The following is a 14,121-nucleotide window of genomic DNA, read 5'->3' as shown; positions in this document are numbered from 1 at the left end:
ATCTCCTTCAGAATGGACTGGTTGGATCTCCTTGCAGTCCAAGGGACTCTCAAGAGTCTTCACCGACACCACAGTTCAAAAGCATCAATACTTCGGTGCTCAGCCTTCTTCACGGTCCAACTCTCACATCCATACATGACCACAGGAAAAACCATAACCTTGACTAGACGGACCTTAGTCGGCAAAGTAATGTCTCTGCTTTTGAATATGCTATCTAGGTTGGTCACAACTTTTCTTCCAAGGAGTAAGCGTCTTTTAATTTCATGGCTGCAGTCACCATCTGCAGTGATTTTGGAGCCCCTCAAAATAAAGTCTGACCCTGTTTCCACTGTTTCCCCATCTATTTCCCATGAAGTGATGGGACTGGATGCCATGATCTTCGTTTTCTGAATGTTGAGCTTTAAGCCAACTTTTTCATTCTCCTCTTTCACTTTCATCAAGAGGCTTTTTAGTTCCTCTTCACTTTCTGCCATAAGGGTGGTGTCATCTGCATATGTGAGGTGATTGATATTTCTCCCGGCAATCTTGATTCCAGCTGTGTTTCCTCCAGTCCAGCGTTTCTCATGGTTTACTCTGCATATAAGTTAAATAAGCAGGGTGAAAATATACATCCTTGACGTACTCCTTTTCCTATTTGGAACCAGTCTGTTGTTCCATATCCAGTTCTAACTGTTGCTTCCTGACCTGCATACAGATTTCTCAAGAGGCAGGTTAGATGGTCTGGTATTCCCATCTCTCTCAGAATTTTCCACAATTTATTGTGATCCACACAGTCAAAAGCTTTGGCATAGTCAATAAAACAGAAATAGATGTTTTTCTGGAACTTTCTTGCTTTTTCCATGATCCAGCAGATGTTGGTAATTTGATCTCTGGTTCCTCTGCCTTTTCTAAAACCAGCTTGAACATCAGGAAGTTCACAGTTCACGTATTGCTGAAGCCTGGCTTGGAGAATTTTGAGCATTACTTTACTAGCATGTGAGATGAGTGCAATTGTGTGGTAGCCTGAGCATTCTTTGGCATTGCCTTTCTTTGGGATTGGGATGAAAACTGACCTTCTCCAGTCCTGTGGCCACTGATGAGTTTTCCAAATTTACTGACATATTGAGTGCAGCACTTTCACAGCATCATCTTTCAGGATTTGAAATAGCTCAACTGGAATGCCATCACCTCCACTAGCTTTGTTCATAGTGATGCTTTCTAAGGCCCACTTGACTTCACATTCCAGGATGTCTGGCTCTAGACGAGTGATCACACCATCGTGATTATCTGGGTCATGAAGATCTTTCTTTGTACAGTTCTTTGTATATTCCTGCCACCTCTTCTTAATATCTTCTGCTTCTGTTAGGTCCATACCATTTCTGTCCTTTATCGAGCCCATCTTTGCATGAAATGTTCCCTTGGTCTCTCTAATTTTCTTGAGATCACTAGTCTTTGCCATTCTGTTGTTTTCCTCTATTTCTTTGCGTTGATCTCTGAAGAAGGCTTTCTTATCTTATTGCTTACTGTGAGTCAAATATTATCCTGGTAAACTCCCCAAAGCCTTTGACTGTGTGGATCACAATAAACTGTGGAAAATTCTGAAAGAGATGGGAATACCAGACCACCTAACCTGCCTCTTGAGAAATCTGTATGCAGGTCAGGAAGCAACAGTTAGAACTGCACATGGAACAACAGACTGGTTCCAAATAGGAAAAGGGGTACGTCAAGGCTGTATATTGTCACCCTGATTATTTAACTTCTATGCAAAGTACATCATGAGAAACGCTGGGCTGGAAGAAACACAAGCTGGAATCAAGATTGCTGGGAGAAATATCAATCACCTCAGATATGCAGATGACACCACCCTTATGGCAGAAAGTGAAGAGGAACTAAAAAGCCTCTTGATGAAAGTGAAAGAGGAGAATGAAAAAGTTGGCTTAAAGCTCAACATTCAGAAAATGAAGATCATGGCATCCAGTCCCATCACTTCATGGGAAATAGATGGGGAAACAGTGGAAACAGGGTCAGACTTTATTTTGAGGGGCTCCAAAATCACTGCAGATGGTGACTGCAGCCATGAAATGAAAAGACGCTTACTCCTTGGAAGAAAAGTTATGACCAACCTAGATAGCATATTCAAAAGCAGGGACATTACTTTGCCAACTAAGGTCCATCTAGTCAAGGCTATGGTTTTTCCTGTGGTCATATATGGATATGAGAGTTGGACTGTGAAGAAGGCTGAGCGCTGAAGAATTGATGCTTTTGAACTGTGGTGTTGGAGAAGACTCTTGAGAGTCCCTTGGGCTGCAGGGAGATCCAACCAGTCCATTCTGAAGGAGATCAACCCTGGGATTTCTTTGTAGAGAATGATGCTGAAGCTGAAACTCCAGTACTTTGGCCACCTCATGCGAAGAGTTGACCCATTGGAAAAGACTCTGATGCTGGGAGGGATTGGGGGCAGTAGGAGAAGGGGACGACAGAGGATGAGATGGCTGGATGGCATCAAGGACTCGATGGACATGAGTCTGAGTGAACTCCCGGAGATGGTGATGAACAGGAAGGCTTGGTGTGCTGCGATTCATGGGGTCACAAAGAGTTGGACATGACTAAGCGACTGAACTGAACTGAACTGAAACTCCGGGAGCTGGTGATGGACCGGGAGGCCTGGCATGTTGCAGTCCATGGGGTCACAAAGAGTCAGATGCAATTGAGCTGCTGAACTGAATGGAACTGAACTGATCCTGGTATATGGAGATTTTCATACTGTTCATGGGGTTTTCAAGGCAAGAAGACTTAAATGGTTTGCCATTCCCTTCTCCAGTGGACCACATTTTGTCAAAAATCTCCACCGTGACCAGTCTGTCTGGGTGGCCCTACACTGCATAGCTCATAGTTTTATTGAATTAGGCAAGGCTGTGGTCCATGTGATCAGATTGGTTAGTTTTCTGTGATTGTGTTTTTCATTCTGTCTGCCCTCTAATGGAGAAGGATAAGAGGCTTATGGAAGCTAGCTGATGGGAGAGACTGACTGAGGGGAGAACTGGGTCTTGTTCTGATGGGTGGGGTCATGCTCAGTAAATCTTTAATCCAGTTTTCTGTTGAAGGGGGGGGCTGTGTTCCCTCCCTGTTATTTGACCTGAGGTCAAACTATGGCGGAGGTAATGAAGATAATGGTGACCTCAGACTGCAAGGAGATCCAATCAGTCCATCCTAAAGGAAATCAGTCCTGAATTTTCATTGGAAGGACTGATGCTAAAGCTGAAACTCCAATACTTTGGCCATCTGATTTGAAGAACTGACTCATTTGAAAAGACCCTGATGCTGGGAAAGATTTAAAGCAGGAGGAGAAGGGGACAACAGATGATGAGATGGTTGGATGGGATTATTGACTTGATGGACATGAGTTTGAACAAGCTCTGGGAGTTGGTGATGGACAGGGAAGCCTCATGTGCTGCAGTCCATGGGGTCACAAAGAGTCAGACACAACTGAGCAACTGAACTGAACTGATATGGAGATTAATAAGCAATTGCCCCTTATTTCAAAAGGAGTTAACTACCATAGTAGTAGGAAATGGATATTTAATCAAACATATTTCTTGTTATAGAGATTATAAGTATCTATGACACCATGTGAAGCAATGAAAAGTAAAAGTGTTAGTCAATCAGTTCAGTTCAGTCTCTCAGTTATATGTGACTCTTTGTGACCCCATGAATCACAGCACACCAGGCCTCCCTGTCCATCACCAACTCCCAGAGTCTACCCAGACTCATGTGCATTGAGTCAATGAGGCCATTCAGCCATCTCATCCTCTGTCATCCCCCTCTCCTCCTGCCCCCAATCCCTCCCAGCATCAGAGTCTTTTCCAATGAGTCAACTCTTCACATCAGGTGGCCAAAGTATTGGAGTTTCAGCTTCAGCATCAGTCCTTCCAATGAACACCCAGGACTGATCTCCTTTAGGATGGACTGGTTGGATCTCCTTGCAATCCAAGGGACTCTCAAGAGTCTTCTCCAACACCACAGTTCAAAAGCATCAATTCTTCGCCACTCAGCTTTCTTCACAGTCCACTCTCACATCCATACATGGCCACTGAAAAAACCATAGCCTTGACTAGATGCACCTTTGTTGGCAAAGTAATGTCTCTGCTTTTGAATATGCTGTCTAGGTTAGTCATAACTTTCCTTCCAAGGAGTAAGCATCTTTTAATTTCATGGCTGCATTCACCATCTGCAGTGATTTTGGAGCCCCTCAAAATAAAGTCTGACATGGTTTCCACTGTTTCTCCATCTATTTCCCATGAAGTGATGGGATCAGATGTGCTCACTATTATTAATTATTAGTACCTACAGGCTATCATTATTCAAGGTAAACAAAGTTAAGTAGGGACTTACTAGGCAGACAAAACAAAGAACTTTCAAAAGCTACAGCTTATGAGAAAGGGAGGAGGTGACTTTGTTTTTATTAAGTTTTAAAAAGCAAATTAAAGATTCAGAAATGACCTAAATCAAATCCCTTATGATTGTACATTGGAGGTAATGAATAGATTCAAGGGATTAGAAGTGCTTGAAGAACTATTGATAGAGGTTTGTAACTGCGTTCAGGAGGCTGTGAACAAAATCATCTCAAAGAAAAAGAAATGCAACAAGGCATAGTGGTTGTCTGAGGAGGCCTTACAAATAGCTGAGAAAAGAAAGAAGTGAAAGGCAAAGGAGAAAAGGAAAGATATACCCAATTGAATGCAGAGTTCCAGAGAACAGCAAGCAATGATAAGAAACCCTTCTTAAATGATCAATGGAAAGAAATAAAGGAAAGGACTAGAACAGAAAACACTAGACTTGAGATCTCTTCAAGAAAAATAGAGATTCCAAAGAAATATCTTATCCAAGAATGGGCATGATAAAGGACAGAAATGGCAAGGACCTAACAGAAGCAGAAAAGATTAAGAAGAGGTGGCAAAAACACACAGAAGAACTATACAAAAAAGGTCTTAATGACCTGGATAACCCTGATTATGTAGTCACTCACATAGAGTCAGACAACCTGAATGAGAAGTCAAGTAGGCCTTACGAAGCATTACTATGAACAAAGCTAATGGAGGTGATAGAATTCCAGCTGAGCTTTTTCAAATCCTAAAAGATGATGCTGGAAAAGTGTTGTATGTCAACAAATTTTGAAAACTCCACAGTGGCCACAGGACTGGAAAGGTTCAGTTTTCATTTGAATCCCAAAGAAAGGCAAAGCAAAAGGATGTTCAATTTAATGTACAGTTGTGCTCATTTCACATGCTAACACAGTTTCCATGGTGGCTCAGTTTGTAAAGAATCTCCCTGCAATGCATTGAAATCCTAGGTTCAGAAGATTCCCTGGAAAAGAGATAGGTTACCCACTCCAGTTTTCCTGGGATTTCCAGAATTCCTAAGTTGATAAAGAACAATGAGGGAAACCTGAGTTCAATCCATGCATTGTGACGATTCTCTGGAGGAGGGCATGGCAACCCACTTTAGTATTCTTGCCTGGAGAACTCCCATGGACAGAGGAGCCTGGTGGGCTACAGTTCATGGGGTTGCAGAGAGTTGGACACAACTGATTTACTAAGCTCAGCAGAGCACTTCTAGTTGTGCAAACTAGATTTATAAAAGTCAGAGGAACCAGAGATCAAACCGCCATAGAAATTCATATCAAATTGATTATAGAAAAAGCAAAGGAATTTCAAAAACATCTGGTTCTGCTACATTGACTACGATAAAGCCTGTGTGTGGATCACAACAAACTGTGAAAAATTCTTAAAGAAATGGGAATACTAGACAACCTTATCTGCCTCCTGAGAAACCTATATGCAGGACAAGAAGCAACAGTTAGAACCAAACATGAAACAGTGGACTGGCTTAAAATGGAGAAAGGAGTACCACAAGGCTGCATATTGTCAGCCTACTTATTTAACTTGTATGCAGAGTACATCATGTGAAATGCCAGACTGGATGAATCCCAAGCTGGAATCAACATTGCCAGGAGAAATATCAACAACTTCAGATATGCAGATGATACCACCCTAATGGCAGAAAGCAAAGGGGAACTAAACAGAGTCTTGATGAGAGTGAAAGAGGAGGGTGAAAAAGCTGGCTTAAAACTCAGCATTCAAAAAACTAAGATCATAGCATCTGGTCCCATCATTTCACGGCAAATTGATGGGGGCAAAGTGGAAACAGTGACTTTATTTTCTTGGTCTTCACAATCATTGAAGTCAGTGACTGCAGATATAAAATTAAAAGCCACTTCCTCCTTGGAAGAAAAGCTATGACAAAGCTAGACAGCATAATAAAAAGCAGAGATATCACTTTGCCAACAAATGTCCAAATAGTCAAATCTATGGTTTTTCTTGCAGTCATGCATAGATGTGAGAATTGGACTATAAAGAAAGCTGAGCACTGAAGAATTGATGCTTTTGAACTGTGGTATTGGAGAAGACTCTTGAGAGACCCTTGGATAGCAAAGATATCAATACAGTCAATCCTAAAGGAAATCAACTCTGAATATTCATTGGAAGGACTGATGCTGAAGCTGAAGCTCCAATACTTTAGACACCTGATACAAAGAGCCAACTGGTTTGGAAAAGGCCCTGAAGGTGGAAAAGATTGAGGATTGGTGGAGAAGAGAATGACATAGGATGAGGTGGTTGGATGGCATCACTGACGTAATGGACATGGATTTTTAGCAAATGCTGGGAGATAGTGAAGGACAGGGAAGCCTGGCATGCTGCAGTCCATGGGATCATATGAAAAGAGTCTCATATGCATACATTTAGTTTGAGGATGACAAAACAAGTGAAAGACATTTCCAGTTCACACATTTCTAGTTAAAATATTTGTAATCTCCCATGCATATAGAGGGGATTTCCAGGTGTGCTAGTGGTAAAGAACCTACCTACCAATGCAGGAGATGTAAAAGACTTGGGTTCAATCCCTGGGTTGAGAAGATTCCCTGGAGGAGGGCTTGGCAACCCACTCCAGCATTTTTATCTGGAGAATCCAATGGAAAGAAGAGCCTGATGGGTGGCAGAGAGTTGAACATAATTGAAGTGACTTCGCTTATGTACAGGTCAGAAGTGGACTGCTTCATGGGCAGGGGCGCTGGGTGCAGTAGACCTGGGTATGGCATATGTCCCCTTGGAGAAGGTCACCATTAACCCACTATATAACCGCCAGAACTTACACAGGACTGGGGAAACAGACTCTGGGAGGGCACAAACAGAACCTTATGCACACCAAGACACAGAAGAAAGGAGCAGTGACTCCACAAGAGACTGACTCAGACTTGCCAGTGAGTGTCCAGGAGCCTCTGGCAGAGGCATGGGTGAGTAGAGGCCTGCTGCTGACCTGGGGGCACTGAGTGTAGCAGTGCCTGCATGGGACCTTTTGAAGGAGGTCACCATTATCTTCATTACCTCCACCATAGTTTGGCCTCAGGTCAAATAACACAGCTCTGCCCTTGAACAGAATATTGGATTAAACATTTACTGAGCATGAGCAATATTGCATAGGGACCTGGAATGTTAGGTTCATGAATCAAGGCAAATTGGAAGTGGTCAAAGAGGAGATGGCAAGAGTGAACATTGATATTTTAGGAATCAGCGAACTAAAATGGACTGGAATGGGTGAATTTAACTCAGATGACCATTACAGGTACTACTGTGGGTGCTGCTGCTGCTGTTAAGTCACTTTAGTCGTGTCCGACTCTGTGTAACCCCATAGACGGCAGCCCACCAGGCTCCCCCATCCCTGGGATTCTCCAGGCAAGAACACTGGAGTGGGTTGCCATTTCCTTCTCCAATGCATGAAAGTGAAAAGTGAAAGTGAAGTCGCTCAGTCTTGTTCAACTCCTAGCGACCACATAGACTGCAGCCCACCAGGCTCCTCTGTCCATGGGATTTTCCAGGCAAGAGTACTGTGGGCAGGAATCCCTTAAAAGAAATGGAGTAGCCATCATGGTCAACAAAAGAGTCTGAAATATAGTACTTGGATGCAATCTCAAAAATGACAGAATGATCTCTGTTTGTTTGCAAGAAAACCACGCAATATCATGGTCATACAAGTCTATGCCCCAACCAGTAATGCTGAAGAAGCTGAAGTTGAACGGTTCTATGAAGACCTACAAGACCTTTTAGAACTAACATCCAAAAAAGACGTCCTTTTCCTTTTAGGGGATTGGAATGCAAAAGTAGGAAGTCAAGAAACACCTGAAGTAACAGGCAAATTTGGCCTTGGAGTACAGAATGAAACAGGGCAAAGCCTAATAGAGTTCTACCAAGAGAATGCACTGGTCATAGCAAACACCCTCTCCAACAACACAAGAGAAGACTCTACACATGGACATCACCAGATGGTCAACACCAAAATCAGATTGATTATGTTATTTGCAGCCAAAGATGGAGAAGCTCTATATAGTCAGCAAAAACAAGACTGGGAGCTGACTGTGACTCAAATAATGAACATCTTACTGCTGAATTCGGACTTAAATTGAAGAAAGTAGGGAAAACCACTGGACTACTCAGGTATTACCTAAATCAGATCCCTTATGACTATACAGTTGAAGTGACAAATAAATTCAAGGGATTAGATCTGATAGACAGAGTGCCTGAAGAACTATGGGCAAAGGTTCATGATGTTATACAGGAGGCTATGATCAAGACCATCCCCAGGAAAAAGAAATGCAAAAGTGCAAAATGGTTGTCTGAGGAGGCATTACAAATAGCTGTGAAAAGAAGACAAGCAAAAAGCAAACAGAAAAGGAAAGATATATCCATTGGAGTGCAAAGTTCCAAAGAATAGCAAGGAGAGATAAGAAAGCCTTCCTCAGTGATCAGTGCAAAGAAAGAGAGGAAAACAATAGATGGGGAAAGACTACAGATCTCTTCAAGAAAATTAGAGATACCAGGGGAATATTTCATGCAAAGATGGGTACAATAAAAGTCAGAAATGGTATGGACCTAACAGAAGCAGAAGATATTAAGAAGATGTGACAAGAATACATAGAAGAACTATACTGAAAAGATCTTCATGATCCAGATAATCATGATGCTGTGATCACTCACCTAGAGCCAGACATCCTGGAATGTGGAGTCAAGTGGGCCTTAGGAAACATCACTACAAACAAAACTAGTGGGAGTGATGGAATTCCAGTTGCGCTATTTCACATCCTGAAAGATGATGCTGTGGAAGTGCTGCTCTCAATATGCAAACAAATTTAGAAAACTCTGCAGTGGCCAAAGGACTAGAAAGCGTCAATTTTCATTCCAATGCCAATGAATGCTCAAATTACCGAGTACTTATCTCACTCACTAGCAAAGTAATGCTCAAAGTTCTCCAAGCCAGGCTACAACAGTACATGATCCATGAACTTCCCGATGTTCGAGCTGGACTTAAAAAAGAGGAAAAAGAGATGAACTTGCCACATCCATTGGATCATCGAAAAAGCAAGAGAGTTTCAGATAAACATCTACTTCTGTTGTTGTTGTTGTTGTTGTTTTGACAATGCCAAAGCCTTTGATTGTGTGGATCACAACAGACTCTGGTAAATTCTTCAAGAGATGGGAATACCAGACCACCTGACCCACCTCCTGAAAAATCTTCATACTGGTCAAGAAGCAACAGTTAAAATTGGACATGGAACAACAGACTGGTTCCAAGTTGGGAAAGGAGTATTTCACAATTGTACATTGTAACCCCACTTATTTAACTTATATGCAGAGTACATCATGAGAATTCCTGGACTGTATGCAGCACAAGCTGGAATCAAGTTTGCCAGGAAAAATATCAATAACCTCAGATATACAGATGACACCACCCTTATGACAGACAGCAAAGAAGAACTAAAAAGCCTCTTGATGAAAATGAAAGAGGAGAGTGAAAAAGTTGGCTTAAAACTCAACATTCAGAAAATGAAGATCATGGCATCTGGTCCCATCACTTCATGGCAAATAGATGGGGAAACAATGGAAACAGTGACAGATTATTATTATTATTATTTGGCTCTAAAATCACTGCAAATGAGGACTGCAGCCATGAAATTAAAAGATGTTTGCTCCTTGGAAGAAAAGTTATGACCCACCTTGACAGCATATTAAAAAGCAGAGACATTACTTTGCAAGAAGAGGTCCATCTAGTCAAAGTTTGCTTTTATAGTAGTCATGTATGGACATGAGAGTTGGACTATAAAGAAAGCTGAGTACCAAAGAATTGATGTTTTGAACTGTGGTGTTATAGAAGACTCTTGCAAGTCCCTTGGATTTCAAGGAGTTCCAACCAGTCCTTCCTAAAGGAAATCAGTCCTTAATATTCATTAGAAGGACTGATGCTGATGCTGAAACCCCAATATTCGGCCACCTGATGTGAAGAACTGACTCGCTGGAAAAGACTCTGATGCTAGGAAAGATTGAAGATGGGAGAAGGGATCGACAGAGGTTGAGATGGTAGGATGCCATCACTGACTCAACATACATGAATTAAGTAAACTCTGGGGGTTGGTGATGGACAGGGAAGCCTGGTATGCTGCAGTCCATGGAATCACAAAGAATTAGACATCACTGAGCCACTGAACTGAACCGAACTCAGGCGACTTAGCGCATGCTTGTAGATTTTAAGTAAAATTGTTAGCAACTGTATTGACAAGTAGTATTCTGAAGCATTGTTTGTTTTTACCTAGGAACGTATCAGTCAGTCTGTCAGTCAGTTCAGTCGCTCAGTCGTGTCCAACTCTTTGCGACCCCTTGAACTGCAGCACGCTAGTCCTCCCTGTCAATCACTGTCTCCGGGAGTCCACCCAAACCCATGTCCATTGAGTCGGTGATGCCATCCAACCATCTCATCCTCTGTCGTCCCCTTCTCCTCCTGCTCTCAATCTTTCCCAGCATTAGGGTCTTTTCCAGTGAGTCAGCTCTTCGCATCAGGTGGCCAAGTATTGAAGTTTCAGCTTCAACATCAGTCCTTCCAATGAACACCCAGGACTAATCTCTTTTAGGATGGACTAAAAGTATTGATCTCCTTGCAATCCAAGGGACTCTCAAGAGTCTTCTCCAACACCACAGTTCAAAAGCATCAATTCTTCAGTGCTCAGCCTTCTTTATAGTCCAACTCTCACATCCATACATGACTGCTGGAAAAACCATAGCCTTGACTAGATGGACCTTTGTTGACAATGTCTCTGCTTTTGAATATGCTATCTATGTTGGTCATTACTTTCCTTCAAAGGATTAAGTGTCTTTTAATTTCATGGCTGCAGTCACCATCTGCATGATTTTGGAGCCCAGAAAAATAAATTCAGCCACTGTTTCCACTGTTTCCCCATCTATTTGTCATGAAGTGATGGGACAAGATGCCATGATCTTAGTTTTCTGAATGTTGAGCTTTAAGCCAACTTTTTCACTCTCCTCTTTTACTTTCCTCAAGAGGCTCTTTAGTTCTTCTTCACTTTCTGCCATAAGGGTGGTGTCATCTGCATATCTGAGGTTATTGATATTTCTCCTGGCAATCTTGATTCCAGCTTGTACTTTTTCCAGCCCAGCGTTTCTCATGATGTACTCTGCATAGAAGTTAAATAAGTAGGGTGACAATATACAGCCTTGATGTACGTACTCCTTTTCCTATTTGGAACCAGTCTGTTGTTCCATGTCCAGTTCTAACTGTTGTTTCCTGACCTGCATACAGATTTTTCAAGAGGCAAGTCAGGTGGTCTGGTAGTCCCATCTCTTTCAGAATTTTCCACAGTTTATTGTGATCCACATAGTCAAAGGCTTTGGTATAGTCAATAAAGTAGAAATAGATATTATTGGAACTCTCTTGCTTTTCGGATGATCCAGCAGATGTTGGCAATGTGATCTCTGTTTCCTCTGCCTTTTCTAAAACCAGCATGATCATCTGGAAGTTCAGAGTTCATGTATTGCTGAAGCCTGGCTTGGAGAATTTTAAGCATCACTTTACTAGCATTGTGAGATGAGTGTAATTGTGCAGTAGTCTGAGCATTCTTTGGCATTGCCTTTCGTTGGGATTGGAATGAAAACTGACCTTTTCCAGTCCTGTGGCCACTGCTGCGTTTTCCAAATTTGCTGGCATATTGAGTGCAGCACTTTCACAGCATCATCTTTCAGGATTTGAAATAGCTCAACTGGAATGCCATCACCTCCACTGGCTTTGTTCATAGTGGTGCTTTCTAAGGCCCACTTGAGTTCATATTTCAGGATGTCTGGTTCTAGGTGAGTAATCACACCATCCAGATTATCTGGGTCATGATCTTTTTTGTACAGTTCTTCTCTGTATTCTTGCCATCACTTCTTAATATCTCTGCTTCTGTTAGGTCCATATCATTCCTGTCCTTTATTGAGCCCATCTCTGCATGAAATATTCCCTTGGTATCTCTAATTTTCTTGAAGAGATCTCTAGTCTTTCCCAGTTTATTGTTTTCCTCTATTTCTTTGCATTGATCGCTAAGGAAGGCGTTCTTATCTCTCCTTGCTATTCTTTGGAACTTTGCATTCAAATGAGTATAACTTTCCTTTTCTCTTTCGCTTTTCACTTCCTGTATTTTCACAGCTATTTGTAAGACTTCCTCAGACAGCCATTTTGCTTTTTTACATTTCTTTTTCTTGGGGATGGTCTTGATTCCTGTCTCCTGTACAATGTCGTGAATCTCTTTCCATAGTTCATCAGGCACTCTGTCTATCAGATCTAGTCCCTTAAATCTATTTGTCACTTCCATTGTATAGTCATAAGAGATTTGATTTAGGTCATACCCGAATGGTCTAGTGGTTTTCTCCACATTCTTCATTTTCAGTCTGAATTTGGCAATAAAGAATTCATGATCTGAGCCACAGTAAGCTCCTGGTCTTGTCTTTGCTGATTGTATAGAGCCCCTCCATCTTTGGCTGCAAAGAATATAATCAATCTGATTTCAGTTTTGACCATCTGATGACATCCATGTGTAGAGTCTTCTTTTGTGTTGTTGAAAAATAGTGAGTAGCTGGTAGTATGTTTGTTATGTCATATCATGACTTTGATGTGAATGATTAGCATGTATTGAAATAGTTATGATCAATAAAATACATGCTTACTGTATACATAGACTGTCTGCACTAAACATTCCATTTTGTAGAATCCTCTAGATATGTATTTATTACCCAAGCCTGATCACATATTTTCACTAATTTAAAGTTAAACTTGCATTGTGACCTAGTTCTCTTTAAGAGGCACCAAAAGCATTACTGTGTTTGATCAAGCCAAGTAAATATTTGAAGTTCTTTTTTAAAAGTCTTTGTTTATGAAACAAGACGATCTAAACCACTTCTACCACTTCGATAGCAACTTGGTTCTTGAATCTGGCTGATTACTTCTCTGACCTTTCATAAGGTATCTGTCAGAAGATCAATTCATGGACTTCCCTTAGGAGTTAAGCCTATTGTCCAATTGTTCAAAGTATTAAAAAAAACCTTTCCCCCACAAATGTAAGTTCAAAGTACCTTTTCTTTAGCTCTAGGGAACTGATCTTTTCCCTATTTTATTCGGAGACTCTGAATAACTCCGTAACTTCATTTATATTTTTAACTTGAAGTTACAGACTGTGATCAAGTGTCGACTAGTCATTTTTTATGGCCTCCTAGAGAGATATGGTGCCCCCTCAGTATTTCTCTACTTTTTATCAATCAACCTTTTTGTCAGTTCTGCTATCTTTTTGCCTTCAGGTTTTTCCCTCTCTTTCATTTACCTGCAGGAGTTTGGTCTGTACCACAATATCCCTTCTGATTGTCACGCTAGGACTAGGTAGCTCTTGCTATTCATCGGCCATGCAGCCTCTTTGTCACATAGCCCTTGTATTGTATTTGTCCCAGTTGCGTGTTTTTCTTTCTTTGTAATGCTAGTTATACTCAGGAGTTGGTTTAAGTGCCCACAGTCACATTCCAAAGCTACTAAGAATTGCATCTTTTCCTCAGTCTGAAACTCCATTTGACCTGAGTAGAATATAGGTGATTTCATGCTTCTAAATTTGTTCCTTAGGTTTTATCAGAGCTGAGTTTGCAGGGCCAGCAGGTTTTATTCAATATTATTTGAAGGGGAAGATTTTTAAAGAAATAATAAATTATTTTTTTCTGAATTGTG

This window comes from Capricornis sumatraensis, chromosome 1, assembly GCF_032405125.1.
Source record: "Capricornis sumatraensis isolate serow.1 chromosome 1, serow.2, whole genome shotgun sequence".
Classification (NCBI taxonomy): Eukaryota; Metazoa; Chordata; class Mammalia; order Artiodactyla; family Bovidae; genus Capricornis; species Capricornis sumatraensis.
Note: the sequence above shows the minus strand (reverse complement) of the source record.